This window comes from Bacillus rossius, chromosome 1 (genome assembly GCF_032445375.1).
Source record: "Bacillus rossius redtenbacheri isolate Brsri chromosome 1, Brsri_v3, whole genome shotgun sequence".
Classification (NCBI taxonomy): Eukaryota; Metazoa; Arthropoda; class Insecta; order Phasmatodea; family Bacillidae; genus Bacillus; species Bacillus rossius.
In genome coordinates this window covers 320,180,647-320,203,449 of record NC_086330.1, presented here as the reverse complement: position 1 = coordinate 320,203,449, position 22,803 = coordinate 320,180,647, and the positions used below count along the sequence as shown (strand labels likewise).

General features: G+C 37.5%; 1 protein-coding gene across 2 annotated transcripts in view; it reads left to right on the top strand.

The window, feature by feature from the left end:
• The window catches only part of LOC134527960 (zinc transporter ZIP1-like), a 61,517-nt gene that overhangs the window by 745 nt on the left and 37,969 nt on the right, over nt 1–22,803 (top strand). The window contains exon 1 of one of the 2 annotated variants that reach the window (XM_063361056.1): nt 4,420–6,688. The exons of the other annotated variant lie outside the window; for it this stretch is intronic. The gene's annotated coding sequence lies outside the window, so the exon portion shown is untranslated. Of the gene's footprint in view, nt 1–4,419; nt 6,689–22,803 lie in introns of those variants that run through there. 2 annotated transcript variants of the gene reach the window in all.

The window sequence follows — 22,803 nt, the reverse complement described above, 5'->3', positions numbered from 1 at the left end:
CAGTATGTCCTTAAAAGAATGTCCCAGTTATAAAATTTAATAATATCAACTGTAAGCGTTGTAGAATGTTGGTTCAAGGTCACAAGCAAAGAGTGTCTCAAAAAGTTTTAGATAAGCGCATGCGCGATTACTGCTTTGTTGTTTTCTCGCTTGCGGCGCGAAATAATGGCTCTTCCCCCCCCCCCCCCCCCCCCAAATAAGTAGAGGGTGAACCTGTAAACTTTATTTGGTAACAAGATGGAGCCTCTCTCCATTGGAATCTCTTTGTGCGAGAGTGGTTGAACTTCGAAGTCCCTCACCGTTGGATTGGTCGTAATGGTCGAGACGACAGAGCTCTTTTTTGCTGGCCTCCACGTTCACCTGACATAACCCGTGCGATGTTTCTCCTTTGGGAGCTTTATAAAATATTGTGCCTACGTTCCGCCGCTACCTAATGATTTGCTAGAGTTGAGACACATAATTGAAGAGACTATTGCTTCTATTACTCTGGACGTGTTAAACAAAGTATTTTAGGTTGGATGTGTGCCGTATAACTGAAGGTGCGCATATGGAACATTTTTAAGAAAAACTAGGTTAATTAACCTTCAATTTTAAGTATGATTTTTTTGTAAATAGTGTAAAGTAAACGTTTATAACATACCATTGAAACTGGAACATTCTTTTATTGACATTCTGTATATATACCTTGGTTTCTCAATACCATTCTAAGCAAAAACTAGGATGATTTCTTATATTCACAGGATTTAACAAACTAATAATCTCTGGTCGCCACCACTACATTAAATCTCCAATTACGTATTTCTGAACCCCCCCCCCCCTTTTTTTTTTTCAGTGACTAAAAATAAAGGGTTGCCTGACCTCTGCAGCTTCTCTCTAAAGTAGTGACTACTGTCCATTACCATTGAAAAAAAAAATATATATATATACTATATACTGCCAATACTGATTAAACTCTCCCCTCCCTATGTAAAAACAGTTTGTTCGTTTTGTATCTGTCAATTCTGGGGGAAAAAATTTTTTTTCACAGCTAGTTGTTCATATTTGTTAAAAGCTTCAATAAAATATCGATTATGTACGCCAGTTCAGTGAGAGCAACAATAAATGACATGGTAATTAAATAACAGTATTCAAAATAGTTTAGTTTATTTCATAGCTTTAGCTGCTATCGGGTTAACACTCTACCAGTTGTCGCCTTGCCATTGTATGTTTTTGATAAATAATATATTGTCTGAATAAAGTAAGTGCGTACAAGAAAAGTCATTTAATAAGAAAAATTTAATTAATCTTAAAGTAAAAAATTGGTTATTTATTTATTTTATTTTTTTACTTTTGCGATATATTAATTATTGAATGTGTCTTGAAGTTAAAATACTCAAATATTTCATCAAACGCAACAAACAAATTACCTCATATTTCCAACTCTCACCATTTAAAAATTTGTATAAAAGGACACTCGTTCAAGAATTACTTTGTCCAACCGTTTGAGCGATTTAACTCAGTAATATGATATAAACAAGTGGAATTAATCAGGCAGATTAAATTTTCGTAAGCGTCTTTTTCGTCACGTCACAGTGTCGCTGAATGTTTGTGCCAGAACTGACTGAATACATCACTAAGTTGCATTAAATCAACTGTCAAACTAAAGACCATCTATCCATGATCTATTGTAACGAACCATCCCAGCATTCTCACGGTGGTGATTTCTAGAACCCATTTAAAACCGGAACCATTAAAACCATGCTCGGAATCCGAACCAGAGTTATTCGGTATGCGTATCCAGTGGTGTTTTTTTTTGTGCTGGTGAGGCGGGATGATAAGTGCTACGATATGTGTGGTGCTTCTAGCTCGGTATCGCCTCAAAGCGCAAGGCTCTGAACTGGTGCGCAGTCTTCTCGTCGTGCCTGGGACAACTATTACATACATTTGAGCGGTAAACATATCATTAGATTCCTAAGAAATGAATATAGAGGTGTAATGCAAGGCCCTTGAGTGCTTTAAAGAATCAGTACCAAGTGTTTCATGACTAAACATAATCCCGTAAACACGCATTTTGAGTCATTTGCACTCTTTTAAAAATACAGTTTAGAAATGAAATACGGAAACAAAACTAGTCGTCTGCCCTTAGCGTGTTCTTAATTGCTTTTCGTAAACATACACCACTCTGATATCTTGAGCAGTTATTAAATGCGTATTTTCTTATGAAGCTCTGTACACCGTATGTGTGTCCGCATAGGCGGTACTTTTAAGCTTATTCTCCGTATGTCTCACAGACATCAAACATCTGCCAATTTTATGTGTAACGCTGGTATCGCAATAGCCCAACGGACGCGACGCGAACGACCCGATGCGACATCAAAATATTGCGAGTATGTTAACATGCGATTTATACCTGTGCGACAAACAAAAATAAAAGAATATATATTTTTACGAACGCGAGAGACCAGACCTTGATGCCAGGTTCGGAGCTGGCTGGCGGTCACGCCCCGTGCCACGTGCTGTCCACTGACGTAAGGCATGCCACGCGCGCCTGGCCGGATTACAAGGATAATCGCTACCCCCTCCCCCTCCTCACGACACGCATCGTTCTTCCTCGGGTCTTTTATCTATCGCTGAGGGGCCTTGGAAATTCCGCGGGCTGCTGCGTGGAGTGGCGCGAATAAACACCGCCCTTCTGGACTGTTCGGGTGTAGGGTCGGCCCGGGATGACGCGACTCGACACAGCCTTGCTCGTCGGTTCTGGAAAGACGACTCAGGTACTTAAGCCGCGACGCCGGCTTCCGCGGGAATTCCGCGACGGGTGCCGCGTGAGTACCGCGACGTGTTCCGAGCGAGTTTGGAGAGTTCGGAGAATTCCGCGAGTGAAGGGAAGTGCAACGTCGGTGAAGAGGGTAAGAGATCCCCTCGAGAGTGGCGCGACGCGGAGCGACAGGATCGAGAGAGTATGACTGAGTGGCGCGAGACTGTGTGTGTGTAGACAGGCGTGTGGTAAGGGGCGAACCACTGTTGAGCCTAGCTCCAGTGAGAGTGCGAACAGGGAAACTTGACAGACACTGAGTTACTTGAGAATAAACATTTTTGTGATCGGACATTTTATTGTTAATGTAAATTTTAGTAATTAATAAACCTGTAATAAAACTTAATTGGGCTATCCCTTACGAGCTCAGTTCCCCACAACATAATAAATCGTAACAATATATACACATACACAATATTTCTGACCTACATATTTGACAACCATTGATTTTTACAATTATTTACATAATTTTGTTTAAAATATAAATTTTTAATCCAAATTTAACTCTTATTCGAAAAAATTACGGTTCGTGTACACATTTAAAAGATTTCACAATTAAATTTATTAAAAAACCCTCTAAAAATATAAGTAGGGTAATATTAATATCAACAATGCACCAGCTTAACCACCATTCAAAAACAAAATTCTGACACGCATTTCAGTAACATCGCGCCCGCGACGCGATGGAAATAAAAAATCTTTATAATGACGTGATTGGCTTTTAAATTATCTTTTTCAAGTCGCATCCATCACGTCGCGTGTGTCGTGCTATCGAGATTCCAGCGTAAGTTGTGACAGGTACAATCACGCATAGGTTTTTAAGAGGTTTTCGTGGAAGTCACTCTACATTACAATCTCACCTAGACAGGCGTGTGTGGACTTACTCCCTGTTTATCAACACGGTTCGCGGTCCACTCGTCCTTGCATTGTGACGTCACACCGCCATAGTCTTGCAAGCGCCGCAGTTTGTAAGCCAGCACTTCCTGAAATACTCTGGAACTGGCCTTGAAACTTTCAATCTTGCATTACTTGACACATAAAAAATTAATAATTTCATGGACATAAACCATTGCTGGGTCATGGACATAAATCATTCCCCTCTTTTTTTTTTACGTTTACAAATAACACTTATAGAAAGGAAATGTTTCTTAGGAAACATTTAAAAAAAACGTTTATGCGTGAGTGTTATTAGTATCTTTATGAAACTTGCATTATGCATATAGTGAATAATAAAAATTATAATATGCAAATTATACAAAAAACTGAACCAAAAACCTTAATTTGTGTTTATTTAAAAAAAGAGCAAATAATTTTAAGTAAGATAGTATTTCATTGATAGATTAAAAAAATGTGTATAATTGAAAACACAATGAAAATTTTAATAACGGTACATATTATATCAGAGAAAGTATAACTGTACTTAATATCAGCAAGATTTCATTACTATTTAAATCATCAAGCCAAATATTGAAATATTATTTTATACATTTACTTTATGTGTCTAGAAAATAAGATAAAAATTTTACTTTCTAAAACTATACGCATAATGTTATTTGTAGAATTTTGATACAGAATATTATAGCTAACGATGGTTGCAAAACGATCCGTAATATTTGTTTGTAACTCTGCACCAAAAACATCATAATTGATTTTAAGTTTAACAAATGCATGGCCAATACAGGATTCAGAGAAAATTGTCATGCGTGTATATGTTGTTTATACATGATGTCAAGCCTTCTCTAGCTAGAATATTTGAATTTTTTTCCTGTAAAATTTATACAAAACATTTCACACGTATTATTATAAAAGTCACGTGTTAACATGAACCGCGGGGGATCGTAAAGTGCAACTGTGTTATCTAGTGAATTTAGAGGTTGTCCATGCATCCAGAAGGAGGTCGTGTGCAGCTAGCAGCGAGGCATGTTTTGAAAGAGCTGTGTCGCTGCCACCGAGTGCGACAGCGCGCAAGCACTCCGGCCCCGCGAGTGTCAGCGCAGTCAGCTGTCAGCTCGCGTCTTGGAGACACTGCTACACCGTCGCTTCAGTCAGTGGCCACGTTTTTGAATAACGTCAAAGTTTACTTAAAGGCCGGATGATTATACTAAGGACTGTGTAAAGCTTTTACCTATATATTTGAAATATTTCAATGCAAGATACTCAAATCATTATATATATACATACATACTCAATTTAACTCTGAAATCTCAAGACAGTTCCACGTGAAGATGTCGCTGTCAAAAAAATACTGCAACAATTTTTCAATATCAGACGTACGTCTCTTCTTTCCTTACAAATATTTTCGCTTCATGAACCCTCACAAACTTAATTTTATTTTCTCTTGATTTTTTTTTTTTTTTTTTTTTTTTTTTTTTGGGTTTCCCAAACATGAGGATTGTAGTTGTGCGTAAGATGTTCTTTGACATAAATTCTACTTGATGGAAATCTTGATTATCTTGGGATGATGATAGAGTCTTGTTTGCTTTAAACTTCTGCAACCACTGGTCTCTCGTCTGGTGAGAAAGCAGCTATGGAACCTTTGTCCTGGGCTGGTCTCTTCGGCTGATGGGTAGCCTGTGAGCTACTTGGAAGTCCTTATCTATGCCAACAGACTAGGCCAACAGACCCGGCGATTTCGTACACCGCTGCAATACAGTCATGCCAACAATTCCAATATTCATGTTTCGACTGAACTACTCGAGTTCGTTCACCTTTTCTTCCAGCACGTCAACTGTGTTTATCATAACTGCATTTTATTTCTATAGTTCATCATTTTTATCCTGAGATTTTTTTGGTTACACGAAACTCCTCAAACTGTTCGGAAACATATTTAACCCTGTTTTCCAAATACTATATTTTTCGAACGACATTTTGCAGAGTTGGTAACTGATTATGAATGAATGCCACTTGTTTCATAAACAATTTCAAATCAACATCAGGTTCCATGATATTCACCTTGAGTGCTTTGTAATTTCCGCATCTCAACGTGCCTTTGTTCACTCCAAGTTTTCAAAGGTTTTCAGCAGTTTTCAAATATGCTAAGTGCACTGTACAAGAAAATTAATTTAACAAATTCCAGAATAGTGAATTATTTATTTCACGTTTGCCGCTTCCAGAAATTTGAAACATTTTCCGCACCTCTTCTGGCATTCTTATTTAACTATTTAACGGACAAAATACAAGAATAAAATATAAAAATACCTATTAAATACTTTAACTAGGCGCAAAACTGCGTTTGAACGGAGTGCCCACGGACACGTCTGATCTCAAGCGCAGTCTACACTGTACTCTGTTTAGACAAAACAGAGTATTCCGTGTATGGAATTTAGTCAGGAAAAAAACCTACAACATGGACGAAAACAGTGGGCTGAGAACAATGAGACAGTTGCAACAAGTACAGTAAATATAGAAAGACAAGAACCAGGAAAACACAGCGACGCGCAGACTAGCCCAAAGGAATTGCCGATGCGGTCTAGGCATGAAACATTTGACGTCAGCTGAAATTGGCTTTTTCTCCGTATGTTTATGAATCTATCTTTTTTGTCAACTTTTCTATGGTTTACAGTGTAAACCAGCAAAGACGTGCATACTTAATATTTTTTTGAATAAATATTTCCCGTTGCAGGAATCATTCAAATAATGTGTTATACCACACAGACACCGACGACGATGCTTTGAAAACAGCGGTAGCGGTCGGAGACACTGCACGCGGCAGTCACAATCTCGTTTACTACTCGTTAGCGCTCCTTCCTATCCGCCAGCTCGAGTGGCGAGTAGAGTTCCAGATATCGCGTCTGTTCTCGGACAGCTGCTCTCACAGTTCAACTGGACACGAACAGCATTCGAGGAAAGTGGCTCGTGCCTACTTGGTCGTCAGTTTCTCTACTGCTCTTTAAGGTGAGTTTTTGTACAAAGAGAAAATGTCTGGTGTAAATATATTCAGTATAACATTTAGGAGAAAAAAAGTTTAGACGAAACAATTTTAGTATGTTTTTTTTATTTTTTTTATATATATTTTGTTTGGGCTTTATGACTGGCCAAGCGCAAAGGCAATCGAGAAGAATATGCGCAACCAACAGATAGTAGGGAAATTAAGAAAGGAATCTCCCTGCTGTAAAAATTAGTTCTAGCACGTCACTGGAGTCCGTACAGTAAACAATTAAAACCAGTACTCAGGATGTTGTACTCGTATTCTAACTCACATCATCCCGAGTGTAAATTCAAATATATGCCCTTGAATTCACTCGCTCGGTAAATTGTTTATACGGAGGTAGAGTATACATTATACGAAATCCTATGCAATACGAGTCGGACGCACCAAACGATAGCGCGTTTAAAATTCAAGGCAATGGCATCTATTAACGAAGTTTAAAACTACATTTTTTGCTAGCCACCGCGAGCTCCACTAAGAGGACGGGTCTCGCCAAAGAAGACAGGGAGTTGCGAAACCTTACTATATGACCGTGTAGCGGACATAGAGAAATGACACACACTCACTGTTTGTATGTCTATGACCTATTGGTTTCTGTTATAAAAATGAATTTACCTAAGCCGATTATTCGAACGATATAGAAGTTAATGCGCTGCAGCGCCATTTAAAAATGGATGGCATAAAAACCATATTCGTGAAAAAAAACTCATCGATCTGCCAACTTTCATGATGATCGGTCAAACGGTGTTGGAGTTTATCAATCTCAGATTTATATACAAGCATGCATATATATGTATACATACGCTCTAGCAGCATTGACCGATGGTAGTCACCGCAATGCACACGAGGGTGAGTAACGCAACGAGCGCAGTATTCATGCGTGCGGCGCAGTGCACTACCGCTGACAGAAGTGTGTTTGAACATCAGTTATCAGCTGCTTCAATTATTTAACTTCGTCACGAATAAACATATTATTTCATTAAAAAAAAAAAGATGAGTTGTTTGTCGCGCGCGCCATTGTAGACCGTAAAGCGTTTTTTTTTTAAACGGTGTCAACAGGCTCCCAAGGAGATGTAGCTGATGAAGGTGTCGTTCTATACCTTTTAACACTTGACCGATGGCTCTTAAGATTCAATCCTCATGATCTTCCTTGATTCCCCTCCAGTAGCTGTCTTAAATGTACTGTACATATGCTGAGCAATTTTATGTGAGCCATCCAGTCTGATAGCGCACGTGAACAATACTGAGGCCTGTGCGTCAGGTGTGGAAGTATTCGTACTGGCTCCGATAAAAAAGCTTTCAATAAAACGTATACCCATGCCTGTACACAAGCATCCCTGGACGTTTCTGTGGGTAAACACATCGCATGGTACTTCAAACGCAGTTTCTGCAATTTTTTTTTTTATGCGCTTTGGATTAATTCATTGTGGCATTTGGAATTTTATCTACACAAAACATTAATATTTATAATACTTTTCGTACACGTCTGTTTATATTCAGATGATTTTTTTTATATTTGAAACATACTTTGAACGACAGCTTTCGCCACTGGGAGAACTACAAAAAAAAAGTCGTTTGATTGGCTAAAATTTTCCCCTCGTAGTTAACCTTTTACAAAACATTCTCCCCACTGGTTAAGGCAGCTTCCGAAATAAAATCCGTTGCGATATACCCGCTTAAGCTAGAATGAAGAAAATAGGATCAGTGTTTTCTCATATTCGTAATTCAATAGAATCCTATAACAGTTTTACAATTCATCGAAATGATCAAGGCATGGCTAACTTAAAGTAACTTGAAATTTATCGTCTCCTACTATATCATAGCTTATAATAAAATGTATGAAAACACACTCAGCGATGGCTTCACGTTAACTCATTTTTTAAAGGGAGAAGAAAAAACAGTTAATTCTTTATATTTCTCCTTTAAAAGAATAAATTATGGTTGAACGCCAGGCGATCCCGTGGCCATTGAAGACAAGAGAAGGGTCGAACGGTGAAATGGAGCAAACCAAAGTATTTATGGAGTAAACGGATGTATCCTGACAGAAACCCACTGACTCACGCCAACTTATCGCAATTATGATTGGCATAAATTGTCCGCCGGAACGTAACGCACGGTCCTGTGTCCATCAGAATGTCACACTTGGGTTAGTTTGACCAAACAAGCGCTTCGACTAGAAAAAACTTTTTGCCTTGCAACTTTGGACCTAATTTTAGTTTTGGCTGGTTCTCATAGGCAGACACTTCGTCACGATGCGCGCAACAGGTCCGTGGTTGTGGCACGTCGAAAACGGACAAAGTTTGGCCGCGACTGGCGATTTCGTGAAGTAACCGTTATCGGGTTGCAACTTGCGGCCTAATTGAAATATTGGACTTCCGGCAGCTTCCAGCACGTTTCACACTTGCGAAAAAAAATCCACGTTCGAATAGTTATCCTTTGCTTCTCCTGTGTCTACGATCACCAGCCAATAAGGCGGACGTTGCGCTCAGTGAAAGTGTGATTGTCGATTTCGTAGTCACCCACGCCGATAAAGTCACGCTAGGCTCCAGGCCCTTAATCTGATCCTAGTGTTACAGTACACACCAGTTTGAAATTAAATATACTGTTTTGGTCAATATAAGTATGTCATATAACGTCGGAGTGTTAACTACCCGGTAGTCGTGTGGGGTGGGGTGGGGTATCGTACCATGCATGTGTTTGTCTGCTCGTTGGCCAGGAGGACATGGGTTCGGTACCCAGCATTGAGCAGGGAATTCCCACAACCACATAGAAAAGGCCCTTTCATCCGGCAACATTGGGACCATAACCGTGTAATACTGGGTTTTTCCCGGGATTTGCGAACGTCAATATAGTTTTAACGGGAATGCCAAATAACAATTATGACACCCTTTACAGTTCAATGAGTTTTAAAACGTTGTAAGAATTTGCTTTATGGCCGGGTTCAAGTACCGGTGCAGTCTTTCCGATTTAGGTTTCCCAGGATCTGTACATGGGAATGTTGGGATGCTTCTTCACCAATACCTGATCTGTGTAGCTGAGTGTTTCAGTCTCTAAATTCCTACTGACCTCGCTGTGACGAGACGTTCGAATAAAATAAAGAGCTGTTTAATGCTGTACCATCCCGCGTCTTACCTTTAAACGACCAAGACCAAGAACCGGTACATTTTAACTATGTGTTTACACAAACTGCACTGTTAGAAATCACAGTAAATCAAAAAGACGAAGAATTCTTCGTAATTTCAGGTAGCTGAATCTTCGTAGAAACTACGCCGTATTCCGACTCACAAGTTACGTGTTTCGTTGTAAACAAGGTAAACACACACGTGGGAAAAACATGGGTGTTTTTTGATTGTTTCGTCACTAAAACAAGATTGTTCTTGTTGATTCATTCTCAAAGTAAATGAAAACATTTGTCGTGAATTTACGACCAACATTATCCGTAAATTTAAGGTTAATATTTCTGACAGTGCACTTCCTGGCGTCTGGGTTGGAGATACGCTTTTATAATTGAGGGGTTCCCGACGTTCAGGCATGCCTTGTTGTAGCAATCTTCAAATGAGTTTGACGACTGGCATGTCAAAACGTTGTCCGTCGCTCTTGAAGATGGCTGCAACAAATTGTGCCGGAACCTCGGGCACACCGTCTTTTTTTTTCAGACGTCATCTCAACCCAGAAGCCGTGAAGTAGTTGGTGACGCTGGTTCTTGAATGTTTGCACAAGACGAGTGTTCCTGGGATGCATGTGCTTCCGAGCAGGTGACTGGAGAGCCACGAGACACATCACGCGCAAACAGAGTGTGGGTTGAGTGTCGCTTGAGAGAATTAGCGAGTCGAGATTATCATCCGCGCACACACCGCCACAGGGCTCAGCCAGTCTCCGTGGGGTGGGCACAGACATTAGTGCGTCTGCGACCAGCGCAAGCTGACACAGACCCTGCGGCTACGTTTGCTAAGGTCGAAGACCGAGACCATGTCTGTGTAAGAACGAACTAAGTAACTGTAACCGCCGCCCCCCTGCCCCAGCGAGTGGAGAGCTTTCTCCTGGTCGCGGAGGAGGTAAGAGTGATCAGTGAAAGAAAATATATTAAAAACCAACGCAGTTAATATTCATAACTTCTGTGCGACAAATCTGCGTTTAATGTCACACCAGCCCAGTGTGAGCAGCATGGGAAACCTAGGATTCGCACCAATCCACTCCGAGGCCGCGCTCGTGCATGTTCTCTTTATTTTCTTCTCAGTTTTTGTTTCTCTCTCTGTTTATCTAAAACCAACACTTCAAGGATTGGAATTTTAAATACAATTTATAGGGTAATTGATCAGAAGTTGTATGCTGATTGGTTAAAACATTGGTAATTCTGCAGGAAATCCACATTTCTGAAAATTTAAAGATTACAAAATGTTAGTAGTTTACCAATTTACGTTTTGGTGTAAATACTAAAGATCTATAATATCGTGAGAATGGTCGGTTAGGTTAGGTAAGTTACATTAAAAATATTTTTAATAGTGTGAACTATTGGTTAGGTTGGGATAGCTACATTAAAATTAGTTTAAAATAATGAAGGGTTGGTCAGGTAAGGATAGCTTAGTTAAAATTACTTGAACAGAGTGTATAGTTAACTAGATTAGGTTAGCTGCATTAAAAAACTTTAAAATATTTTTAATAGTTAGTAATTATCAACTTAATGTGTAGCTAATACATAGTAACCAATTACCCTTATTATTTTATAGTATTTGTTAATGTAGCTTACCTAACCAACCGTTCACATGATTTCACAGTATTATTATTGAAGATAACCTAACCTAATGAAATCGTCCACACTATTTTAAAGTTCATTTAATGTACCTTGACAATTCTCTAATTTCTCCGCCCCTAAAGTCTATAAGAGACGATCTATACATCTTCCCCCGCGCGTTTCTATCCTATAGTATGTGCTACCGAAGTTGCACAAGCGAGCGGTGAACTTCGGAACTGTTCGGACCTCGGAATGTACTGGTGTGAAGCTTAGTCTTCCCGAGCAGCATTAACATTGTTTTTGATTGTTTTACGATACTTCTTGCTGCCAACATTATAATGATAAAAAAAATTTTATCTTCCCTTAGAATTTTTTTGACTAAACAAATTCATTGTAAAAAAAATTAACTTTCAGTGCAACAAATTTCCTAATTGGCTACCAGATATTAATTTACTACTTAATATTATAAATGAATGTATTTGACGTCATTGGTTAGCTGTCAAACGCTCGTCTGTGTTGGACTACAGCTGTTCGGTGTTGATTTCTAGAGCGTTTCATATAAGATACCAAGTGAGTGAACTCGCTGTCTACGTAAAGCTTTTCATTAAATATTTTGTTGTTGTTGTTGTTGTTTTACATACATGATTGATGGCTTGGTGGATGTCGGTGGTCTTTAACCCGGAATTCTTGTTAGGCATATTATGTCACCCGGCACCGGTCTAGCCACTCAAGATCGCATTTAGTTACAGTGAATACGGGAGTTACATAATACTGCAGAACCCATTATTTGTGTAAAATGCGTAACGGTTTTATCAAATGAGAAATCCGAATCAAGAACGCAATCCGATATCACATATTTTAAACAGTAAATGCTAATTTGTATTTTTTAAACTATAGAACAGCTGATTAACGAGTTTTAAATATAAATTGTACTGTACAGGATATCACAATTTTATTTTTTAGCCAGGTTAAAACTATATTGATGTTCACATATCCGGAAAAAATTCGCTAGCACGGCACAGCTATGGTCCCAAAATTGCCGGATTAACGGGCCTTTAATGTGTGGTTATGGAAATTTCCTGCTCAATGCGGGGTACCGTACCTAAATCCTTCTAGTCTCCGAGCAGACAATTATGCGCATAGTAGCTCACCCTACACGAAATTTAAATTACAATTTTATATTGATCAAAGTAGTAAATTTTAAATTTTAACCAGCCCATAATGTAACCCTAGAATCAGTTAGGCTTTGTTGGAGCTTAGCCTGACTTTATCGACGCAGATGACGACAACAGTCACATTTTCACTGAGCTAAACAACGTCCGCCTTATTTGCTTGTGATTGTAGTAGACCCTCCGCTACTACACGATACGTTTGGAATTAGTCATGAGACCACGAGGTTTCAAGCGTGCATTTGTATTGTAAGACTACAAAAAAGGTCGCATACTATCACATTTCACAGTTATTTACATTTTCTATAGCACGTTTGAAAACAGTTGGAAACCCACGATTTGTTGTTACTTAAATAAAACAATTTAAACACATAATATCTCAATAAAATTAACGGAATAGGAATATCTTCTTAAATTCTGTTTAAGATATAAAAATTCTAAATGTTTGCAGCGCGAAAATTTGTGAAAATGTATTTACTTTTCAGACTCGAGCTCAGACCCCATGTTAATTATTCCATTTTCATGCTTTTACTAACGTTTGAATGTTATCCTCGTAAATTTGTCACGATAGGCCTATATCTTTTAAAGTTTGTGTTTCGTTAGAAATATTATCACCAAATACTTTCTAGGTATTATATTCTAATCATGGAAAATGTTATGCAAGAATTTATAGGTAATAACGATAACTTTTGAGACATTTAAGTTTACATAGAACATTTAGTGCTATACAAAATTACAGTTACAATAAGGCGCGTCAGACTGAGACTTAAGTTGATTTGATTTTATGAACGACGGATTTTCACTTTTACCGGCGTACTCCTGCCCAGAACATGAACATATTAGCGATTGGTTCTAACAAGAAAAAAATTATCAAATTTAGAAATTCAAGACATAATTGTTTTTTATTCCTTTTAAAAATATTTTGCCCCAAAGAGAGTGGATGATGGTAAGGGTAAGGACCGGCACAAAAATGTACGCTCATGGCCCCAACATGCCTGAAACAACACCAGCCGTTCTCCGTTAGTCAGACGTACTGCTGACCGTTAGGTTGTGCTTGCATTCAAAGTCCACGCGATCCTAAACATTTGCGATGAGTCCGCAGAAAACTGATTTCGGAAGCCAGAGAGTAAGACCGGTAAAAGCTTTGTGGAGGCTAGTCTCCTACATATCAGCACGTATAGTCACACTCGGGAATAATTTGTGTAAGAGGTTAGGATACAGACGAAAAAAAAACGCAGGGGTTAAGATCAACTCTCTAAGTTTCTTAGCAGTGACTGTCAATGCTGCTAGCCAGCATCCAGTTTAGAAATAATAGATATTTACAGAAAAGTGATTTTTTTTGGGTAAAAATCTATAAAAAATGTAGAAAAAGATAGATGAAGGCAAATATATGACAGGAAGGATAAGTTGATTAGGTTGCTGGGGAAAAAAACCAGTGGAGCAATATATTTACTAGACTTTATAAAGGATTGGTAAGTGAACATTTTTTGAATATCATCTCAAGCGTTGTGAAGTAGCCAGCTTAGGACGACACTATCTAAGGGTTACGCACTTACACAATTCCAATTTGACGTTTGACTGAGAAACAACCGAACACATGGTCAAGAGAAATAATATAACAGAGAAAACAATTGTCATTTTGTAAAATGAGAAGCTTCCTTACTATTGATTCTATGAAATGAACATTGTAAAAAAAGTGCAGATAAATTAATCTTGGTTCCATGGTTATGTAGATGCCTGTAGTTGTTTCCGATGCAGAAAAATTCGCCTTCGAACACGAATTAAACTATCACTCAGAATGAAGTACTTGTTTAGACTGAATCTTAAGTACTGTGTTTCAACTTTAACTTGAATTTAGTTAGATAGTAAAGAACTTTCGTTATGTAATAATACATTATTTTGTTTAACATCGTATAATTATTAGAGATGGTGATTTATAGCATTTAAAATAATGACATTTAGCATTTTGAATTTGAAATTTAGCATTTTGTAGCATTTAAAAAACACAATTTAGCCAATTCTCTCATTTTACATTACTGAATAAAAGTATATTTTTTAAAAAAGTAACCGTTGCTTGCTGTTTTACCGACTTTTTTCCTTCAACCGACTTCTCGGTGAATCTTTTTTTTTTTTTTTTTTTTTTTGCAGTCTGATGTCCCTCAGATTTAATGTGCTTTTCAAGTAAATCTTTTTTTTTTCCATTCCAGATGGCGATTACATAAATTAAAATTGCGCATTAAAATATTCGTATCACTTTCCTATAACTGTTCACTTTTGTATTCATTTATGCGATTGCGAATGGAAATGACGTTTCGTCCCATTTTTACCACGAGAAATACAGGCGCGGCTCCAGAGGGGGGCTCAGGGGGCGATAGCCCCCCCCCCCCCCCCGAGACCCGAGACATTATTTTTGTTTAAGAGTGTTTACTTTTATTCCCTTTCATTATAACTTTCTCAATATATTAAAACAAACCAATCTAGAAGTTGGTCTTGGAAATTTGAATTACCCTAGTAAATATAGGGTACCACTTCACTGTCAGCGTGTAGGCTAGCAAGCCTAGTAGGTAGCAGGTAGCAGGAAGTCTCAACCCACGCGGTCGCAGAGGGCACAAAGAGCCCCTGAAATGTGACAGAAAGCTGAAAATGCAGTGGAATTTTGGTCTGGAGTGGGAAGGCATTTACTACAATGGAGGGGGGGGGGGGGGGTCCATAAATGGCCTGAAGCTGACAGTTTTATTGCACCCGCACGGGAAGGGCCAAACCTTCGTGAAGGGGAAGTAGGGGCACTCGCTACAGTGGCACACTTTGTTCAGTTGTTGCCAGAACTTCTCAGTACTCAGTATTGTCCAAGCTGTGCCTTGCTGTGCTGCGGACCGTGACAAACTATCTAGTTTTTTTACAGAACTGGTGTGCTTGTGGTCGATCAAGAACTAACAACAATGAATTTCTCTCACTTAATCATTTGATATTTTCTACGAAATGGTGAGTACTTATTTATATATCTGCTATAAAACATTGCTGTGTTAAATTTCAGGACTATGTTTGGTGGCATCTTGTAAATGTTAAAAATCAAATATTGCCAGCAACAGCATTTGGCTTCAGTGTTAAGAGTTCAAGGATTTTGAGTGTGATCAAATGACATGCCTCTTACCCTAAATATTTAAATTTGGTTGCCACAAGGTTAAACACGTATTTTCTCAAGTTTGAAAGGTTCACATTGCCGTAAGCCAACGAGTTTTCTCGAGTTACTCCTATTTTATCACTTCTCCATCCAATCGTACTTGGTTGCCGTAATCGTTAAAGTTCACACTTATGTGGTGATGGTCATGGGATCGATTCCAACCCCCGAAATGTGTCAATTTATGAGTAAAATTTTGGCAGCCAAGTCGTGAAGACTCTCTGCATAGCTGTGCGACGTAAGTCTCTTCATTCTCATCGCTTCACACCTCATTCTTGCTTCGTGTTTTGACAATTTGACAAGTACTTTTAAATTGACTCTCATAAGACAACTTTGTCCTTTACTGCGAAGTAACGCTATACAGTTGTAAGTATTATAATCCAAAGTCAACATGAGGTGGTTAGTGTATTTTATTGTAAGCGAATTACACATGAACACAAGTAAAAAAAATTATTTTATTATTATTATTCGCACCATGGTAACGGCTACAAGAGGTAGTCTGTCTTCGAAATCTACCTAAAATCGTGTTATCTATTAAAGTTTACTGTTATATTTTCGTAGAATTCACTGTTTCAAACGGAAACTCTTTTTCCAGTTTGTAATACCGTTGAAAACAAAATTTATATTTGCAATTATTATGAGGTGAATATAAAGCGCAAAACAAGGTCATAAATAATAAATAAAAATATAGGTTTAAAAAAGAGTTTTTGAAACACTGAATGATTTTTTTGCTTTTTTCCCCCCACATATTAAATTCAAATTTTGCTAAATATATTCTATAAAGACTGAGAAATGTTTGAGATAAGCTCAGAAGCTGCCTTTTTTCCTTCTTTTTACATGCAAGTCTGACGAAAATGTACAACCAAAACAAGCAAGACGACAAAGATAATTTCGAGAAAATAATTTAATGGCATGATATGGATTTTAAATATTTGGTAAAAAAAATTAAAAACTCAAATAATCAAATGTAAGACGATTCACAGTTTCCTGACATTTGTGTCATTTGTATGTATGCTGAGGGACTCACAAATATTTTCCTAATTTAAGATAAGTTTTCCCACCGTGGTGTGAAAATGTTGTTTTAATATCTGACTTGATAAATTTTGGAAAAGGAAAAATTCTATTTATTAGTAGCTACCAAATTACTTGAATTGTAAAGCTTTTCTTTAGTGAAATATATAATCAATAAAATATTAGATGAAAGTAACAATTTAGACTACTTTTATTGTGTGTGGTTATAAAGCCGGCACATACGAGAAGATCAGGAAAGAGATTGTGTTTTTTGCCATTTTAATTTCTCAAGCATTAATAACTGTGGTCTACTTAATGTAAATAAGTCCTAGTTTTAGTAGCTGTAATTTATCGTAATTTTTTTCAAAGCCAAACCTAAATGACCAATGATTACCAGGTCTTTAGAACTATAAATAGTGATAAGAAAATAATAACGTCCAAACTGTATCGACCATGAAAGTCGTCTTTCAAATTTTATTATAAATGAGTTGTTTTATTCCTCTTGAAACTGGAAGGATCGTGACATTAATTAGCCCCTTCCCTCTCTGAGCAATTGCATTTTTATATATTTGAAAATTATATTTTCCGACTCAGACATTTGTTATTTATTGCTCTTAAAAATTGGTCATACTTATATCCATCATCACTTTTAGGAAAACACTATTGTTATTTCTTTTCTTAAGAATTAATTATATAATTTACTTATAAAAGGTAGCAAATATTTAATGACAGATCGTAAATTAAACCACAAAAATGAAGTAGGTGGATACCCCTTAATAAACCAAAATAACTGATTACATCGTTTGTTTATAAATACTTTTAGTGACAGTCCGGCCAACTGCCGAGTTGCGACTGTGGCGCGAAGACTGTCTGCTCGAGAACATTTTAACGCACAGCACGAACATCAACTTACAGAATAAATCGAATCGTCAAAGGCATTATGTTATGCATGGTCGGGCACAAGGCACAAACGTAAAACTTAGCGCCGCTCTTAGAGTAGTAACAATAGGACCCCTTGGACGATAAAACACGTGAAAATAGCCAGATTGTCATCCCTCAAAGCTCCCCTTAGAGAAAAATAAGAGTAATATATTAATTAAGAAACTACAAAAATTGGTGTATCTATTTCGAGTTCACAACTGCCATAAAACCTCAATTTTAGAAAATTTATATATTTTTTGAAAACTTATATAGCGTGTTCGGTTTATGCAGGGCACAAATTTAATGTACGTTAGGGTATGCCAAAACAAGCAGTTTTTGTTAAGTAACGTAGTAGGTTTAAACATTCGGCTTTGGGCGAAGAGCGCAGTTTTGACTGTTAGTGAATACGGTGTTGCGCTTACATATTCGGGTAACAGTAATAACATGGCGAACTTTCATTCACAGAGGTGGCTGATAATGCTAATGGGCTAGAGGTATGTAGAGGCGAAAAAAAAATATTGCAGCGCATTTACAAAGAGCGTTTTCACAAAAGAAGTATTCCGAATAGGAATACGGCTTCATTAGCGACTGTCCACACCACGAAGAGTGACCGCTGATTGCTAGTACACATGTCTAACTAACTCTAAACGTCTGCACTCCGCTTGTCGTGTGCTTCCCGCAGAGCGTGTGACGTCACTGCGCTGCGTCTGCGCTCCCTCTCAGCCAATGATGTAGATGTAGTGCCCATATTCGTATGAAAATCAAGTTTGCATTCTACTATTCGCGCTTAAAAAATTGTAAAGTTGCATTTCCTTTTTTATTCTTCTTTGAAAATTTACTTGTATTTCCATTCCCTGCTACCCATTAAATTTCTGTCCCGCAATAATTAGCAAATGTTCTGTATTTAACATGTTTTAACTTTCTTTTGAAAGCATAAAATATTTAAATTAATTTATACATTTTTTCACAGGCAAAAGTACCAAAAAGGCCTAAGCTTGGCTCATTGGGCTTTACCAAAAATATTGAGTCATATTTTTCAAGAGCCTCATATTCAACGAGTCAACAACCACAAGAATTATCAACACAAGCAGCAGCTAATTCAGGAAGTGAGCAAAGAGATGCCATGGATGCTCAAGAGCAACAAGGAGCCATTGCACGATTCAATGGGTCTTCAGTGGATTGTGCTGAAGCTGTTGACTGCAATGTAGGTGCGAGTGAATCAGGTTCAGTAAATTATAATTCAGTTAATCATCCTTCCCACCAAAATGATGTAGGGCTACACATAGGGGTAGGAACCCTTATAAGTGACTACACAAAATGCCAGTTGCTGGAAAATCATTGGACTCCACCTTGCGACTACTCATTTCCTTTTTCTGTTAAAAAAGAGAAATGTAGAGAATATAAGAGGTATTTGTCCAAAAAAACATATTGATATGTTTCATTGGGTGGTTTTCTCACATGCAAAGAAAGGACTATTTTGTGTGTACTGTTCTCTATTCTCTGCCCATGCTGCTGGTCACAATAACGGTATGAAACTAGGGAAGTTGGTGACGGAGCCACTTACCAAATTTTCAAAGCTGACTGGAAAAGATGGTGATTTGGAAGTTCATGATAAAACTGAATATCATAACCAGAATGTCATTGCGGGTAAACGATTCCTACAATCCTACCATAATCCTGAGTTTGAAGTCATTAACCTGATTAATTCTCAACGTCTTCAACAAGTAAATGAAAATCGAGCTAGATTGCGACCTATTATTGAAACCATAATCTTTTGTGGTCGCCAGAATATACCCCTACGAGGGCACAGAGATGATGGTGTCCTACTGGATGATTGTACACCAGCAAACAATGAGGGTAATTTCAGGGAATTATTAAGATTCAAAGTAGCATCAGGTGACAAAGAGTTGGAGAACCATCTCTCTTGTGCATCATCTAGAGCAACTTACATTGGGAAAAATACTCAGAATGAGCTGATAGAATGTTGTGGTGATGAAATTCAATCAATTATTTTAGGCAGAATAAAAAAAGCTGGGTTCTATGCAATTATATTTGATGAAACTACAGATTTAGCACACATTGAGCAACTAAGTCTTAGTGTCAGGTATTTTTATGAAATGACTATCATTGAAGACTTTATAATGTTTATTGATGCCTATAAAGCAATAGATGGAAATTGTCAACACATAGGAGAAAACAAAGAAATTGGTTCTGATTGTGAAAGTGAGGTTATACTTGAACCACGTCTAACAGGCAAATCTATAGGAAAACTTGTCGTACAGATGCTATCAGATAGCGATCTAGATCCACGTCTTTGTGTTGGTATTTCTACAGACAGTTGCAGTGTAATGGTTTCTGAAAGTTCAGGTGCAGTTACAGAAATAATGGGAGTTACGAAAAATGCCACCAGATGTTCGTGTCAAAACCATTGTCTAAACAACTCAATTTCCCAATCATCCAAAGTGTCATCAATTCGCAATACTGTTTCCATAATAAAAACATGCATTTCTTTCTTCAACCAATCTGCCAAAAGACACAAGGTTTTAAGGAAATTTTCGTCCTCAAATATTGCCAGCTTATGTGAGACCAGGTGGGTTGAAAGACACACTTCGTTACTCCAGTTTCGCGAGTATTTACCTAGTATTGTGAAGGCACTCTCTGCTATAACATCATGGCAAGACTCGAAATCGGCCTCAAAAGCATTAACTCTACTTAATTCCTTACTAACCAGTGAATTTGTCCTAGCAATGCTCTCTCTCCTGGATGTTTTGAAGATTACACTTCCATTGAGTACCCTCCTTCAAGCAGAATCACTTGATATGCACGAAGCTTCAAATGCTGTTAGGGATACTTTATCTGTTCTCAAGACTAGGAGAGAAAACAGTGACAATACTTTTCATGTAGTGTTTTCTGAAGCAAAAACCTTGGCTTCAAAACTCGATGTAGAAATAAGAAAACCTCGGACAACTGCAAAACAGATACATAGAGAGAACTATGATACTGATGATGCAGAATGTTACTACAGAGCCATTTATAATTCCATGTTGGATTTTATACTCATCGATATGAAGTCCCGTTTTTCAGAAGACTGTTTGAAATCATTTGACATTCGTTTGCTGGTACCACATATTCTTCTCAATAGAAGTAAAGATGTTGATTTCAGAGAGCGACTAAAAGCTATTGCTTCTCGTTTTTCTTTTATTCAGGATAATCAAGAAAGTGTTTTGTTTGCGAAGCTTGAAGGTGAAGTCTGTGTATGGGAGGCCAAGTGGTTTCGTGAGCTTAAGGCATCAGACGAAGTAGAAGTACCGAAAACTGCAATGGAAGCTATTTTGAAGTGTGAAGAGGAAATGTTTCCTACAATATTTAAGCTACTAAAATTTTTAGTGACATTGCCAATTAGTGTAGCTACTGCAGAAAGGTCGTTCTCAACACTTCGAAGGTCAAAAACATGGCTGAGATCAAGAATTCTAGAAGAAAGACTTAATGGACTATGCCTTCTTCATATACACAGAGACATTTCGATAAATATTGATAATATTATTGAAAGATTTGCCAAGAAAGGTAAAAGAAGATTAGATTTTGTCGTCTAATGTAAATGAATTACTTATTCAGTTTCCTTGTTGTTTCAATGTTATCACATAGGTAGATATTTGTAAATATTTATTTGTTTGTGTCCTTTTTATATTCTTTATTTTAGAGTATGTCATATCACCAACATTTACATTCATGTGCCCTGTGTTACATTTACTTGTTTGAAAATGTGTATAAAAGTATGTTAAGTTCAATATTTGAGACTATAAATTTGTAAATATTTAATGGCCAACTGGTGGTATGTTAAAAATAATTTTTTACAACTTCATTTGTATTGCTACGATAGCCCCCACCGAAAAGCCTTCCTGGAGCCGCCCCTGGAGAAATAACAGTATACAACACATTCATGAGTATGCACGTATTTTTAAACACGCAACATTCCACAGACTACACAAGAACGCGACTTTCACGTGAAACACAGCCAGAAAATGGGACTTACTATTGTTAGCGCAACGAAGCAGAGATGTCGCAATATGGTGGCCTAAAAACTTGTACTCTGCAAGATGACGGACAATCTTCCAGCTAGTTGTTCTTTGCTTCGTTTACAATAGCGAGGCACGGATGGCCATTCTACATTCAATATTTACGAACAATAGTAGTTGTGAATGACGTGACAATAAGATACTTGTGCTGAATACGCCATAAAATAATGGTTTCTTTTGATACTGAACTGAAACAAAATACAATCGGTAAATAAATGGTGTAGAGTGAAGACGAATCTACATTTTTTACCTTGATTTCGCATTTATCTTGGAATAGTCTAGATTTAGCATTTTATAGCGGAAAAAATATAATTTAGCATATTTTAGCATCTATTTAGCAAAAACTAAAAATCACCATCCCTAATAATTATACATTTCGAACAAAGGTAAAATCATTACAGAAATACTAAAAACCTTACTTCTAGTATAATTGATTTTTGACTGTTATCTTTAAAAGATTTGTGCAATGGGAGTGCATGACTTGATGTAAGTTTTTGGACATACGCCATTGCTAAGAACTTTTTCTGTTGAAGAAAAACTAATAAATAAAATAAATAAATAAAAATAAAAATAAAAATACTCAAAAAAAGATACAAAAAACACACAAAATTAAGCAAACAATTGCTGTTGTCAACAAGGATATGAACACCACAAAATATTCCGAAACAGGAATATGGTCAGCAAACAAAGAAAAAACAAAGAAAAATGTACTGAGAGAACGAAAAAATCCCCACAAATGATGACAACACAAAAATATTGAAACCCAAAATAATTCAGCACAACAGTTGAAGCGAGACAAAAAACATGACAAAACGAAAAAACAAACAAATACAATAGTTTTACCTTAAACAGAAACAAGCGACGTTTCGGGAACTGCTATCTGCTCCCGTCCTCAGGCAGAGACGCACATGGTACGGAAACACAGGTGCGACTGAGAAGGGGCTGGAAAATGAGGGTATTTATCAGAGAAAGGGCTACATCTTGCTCAGCCAAT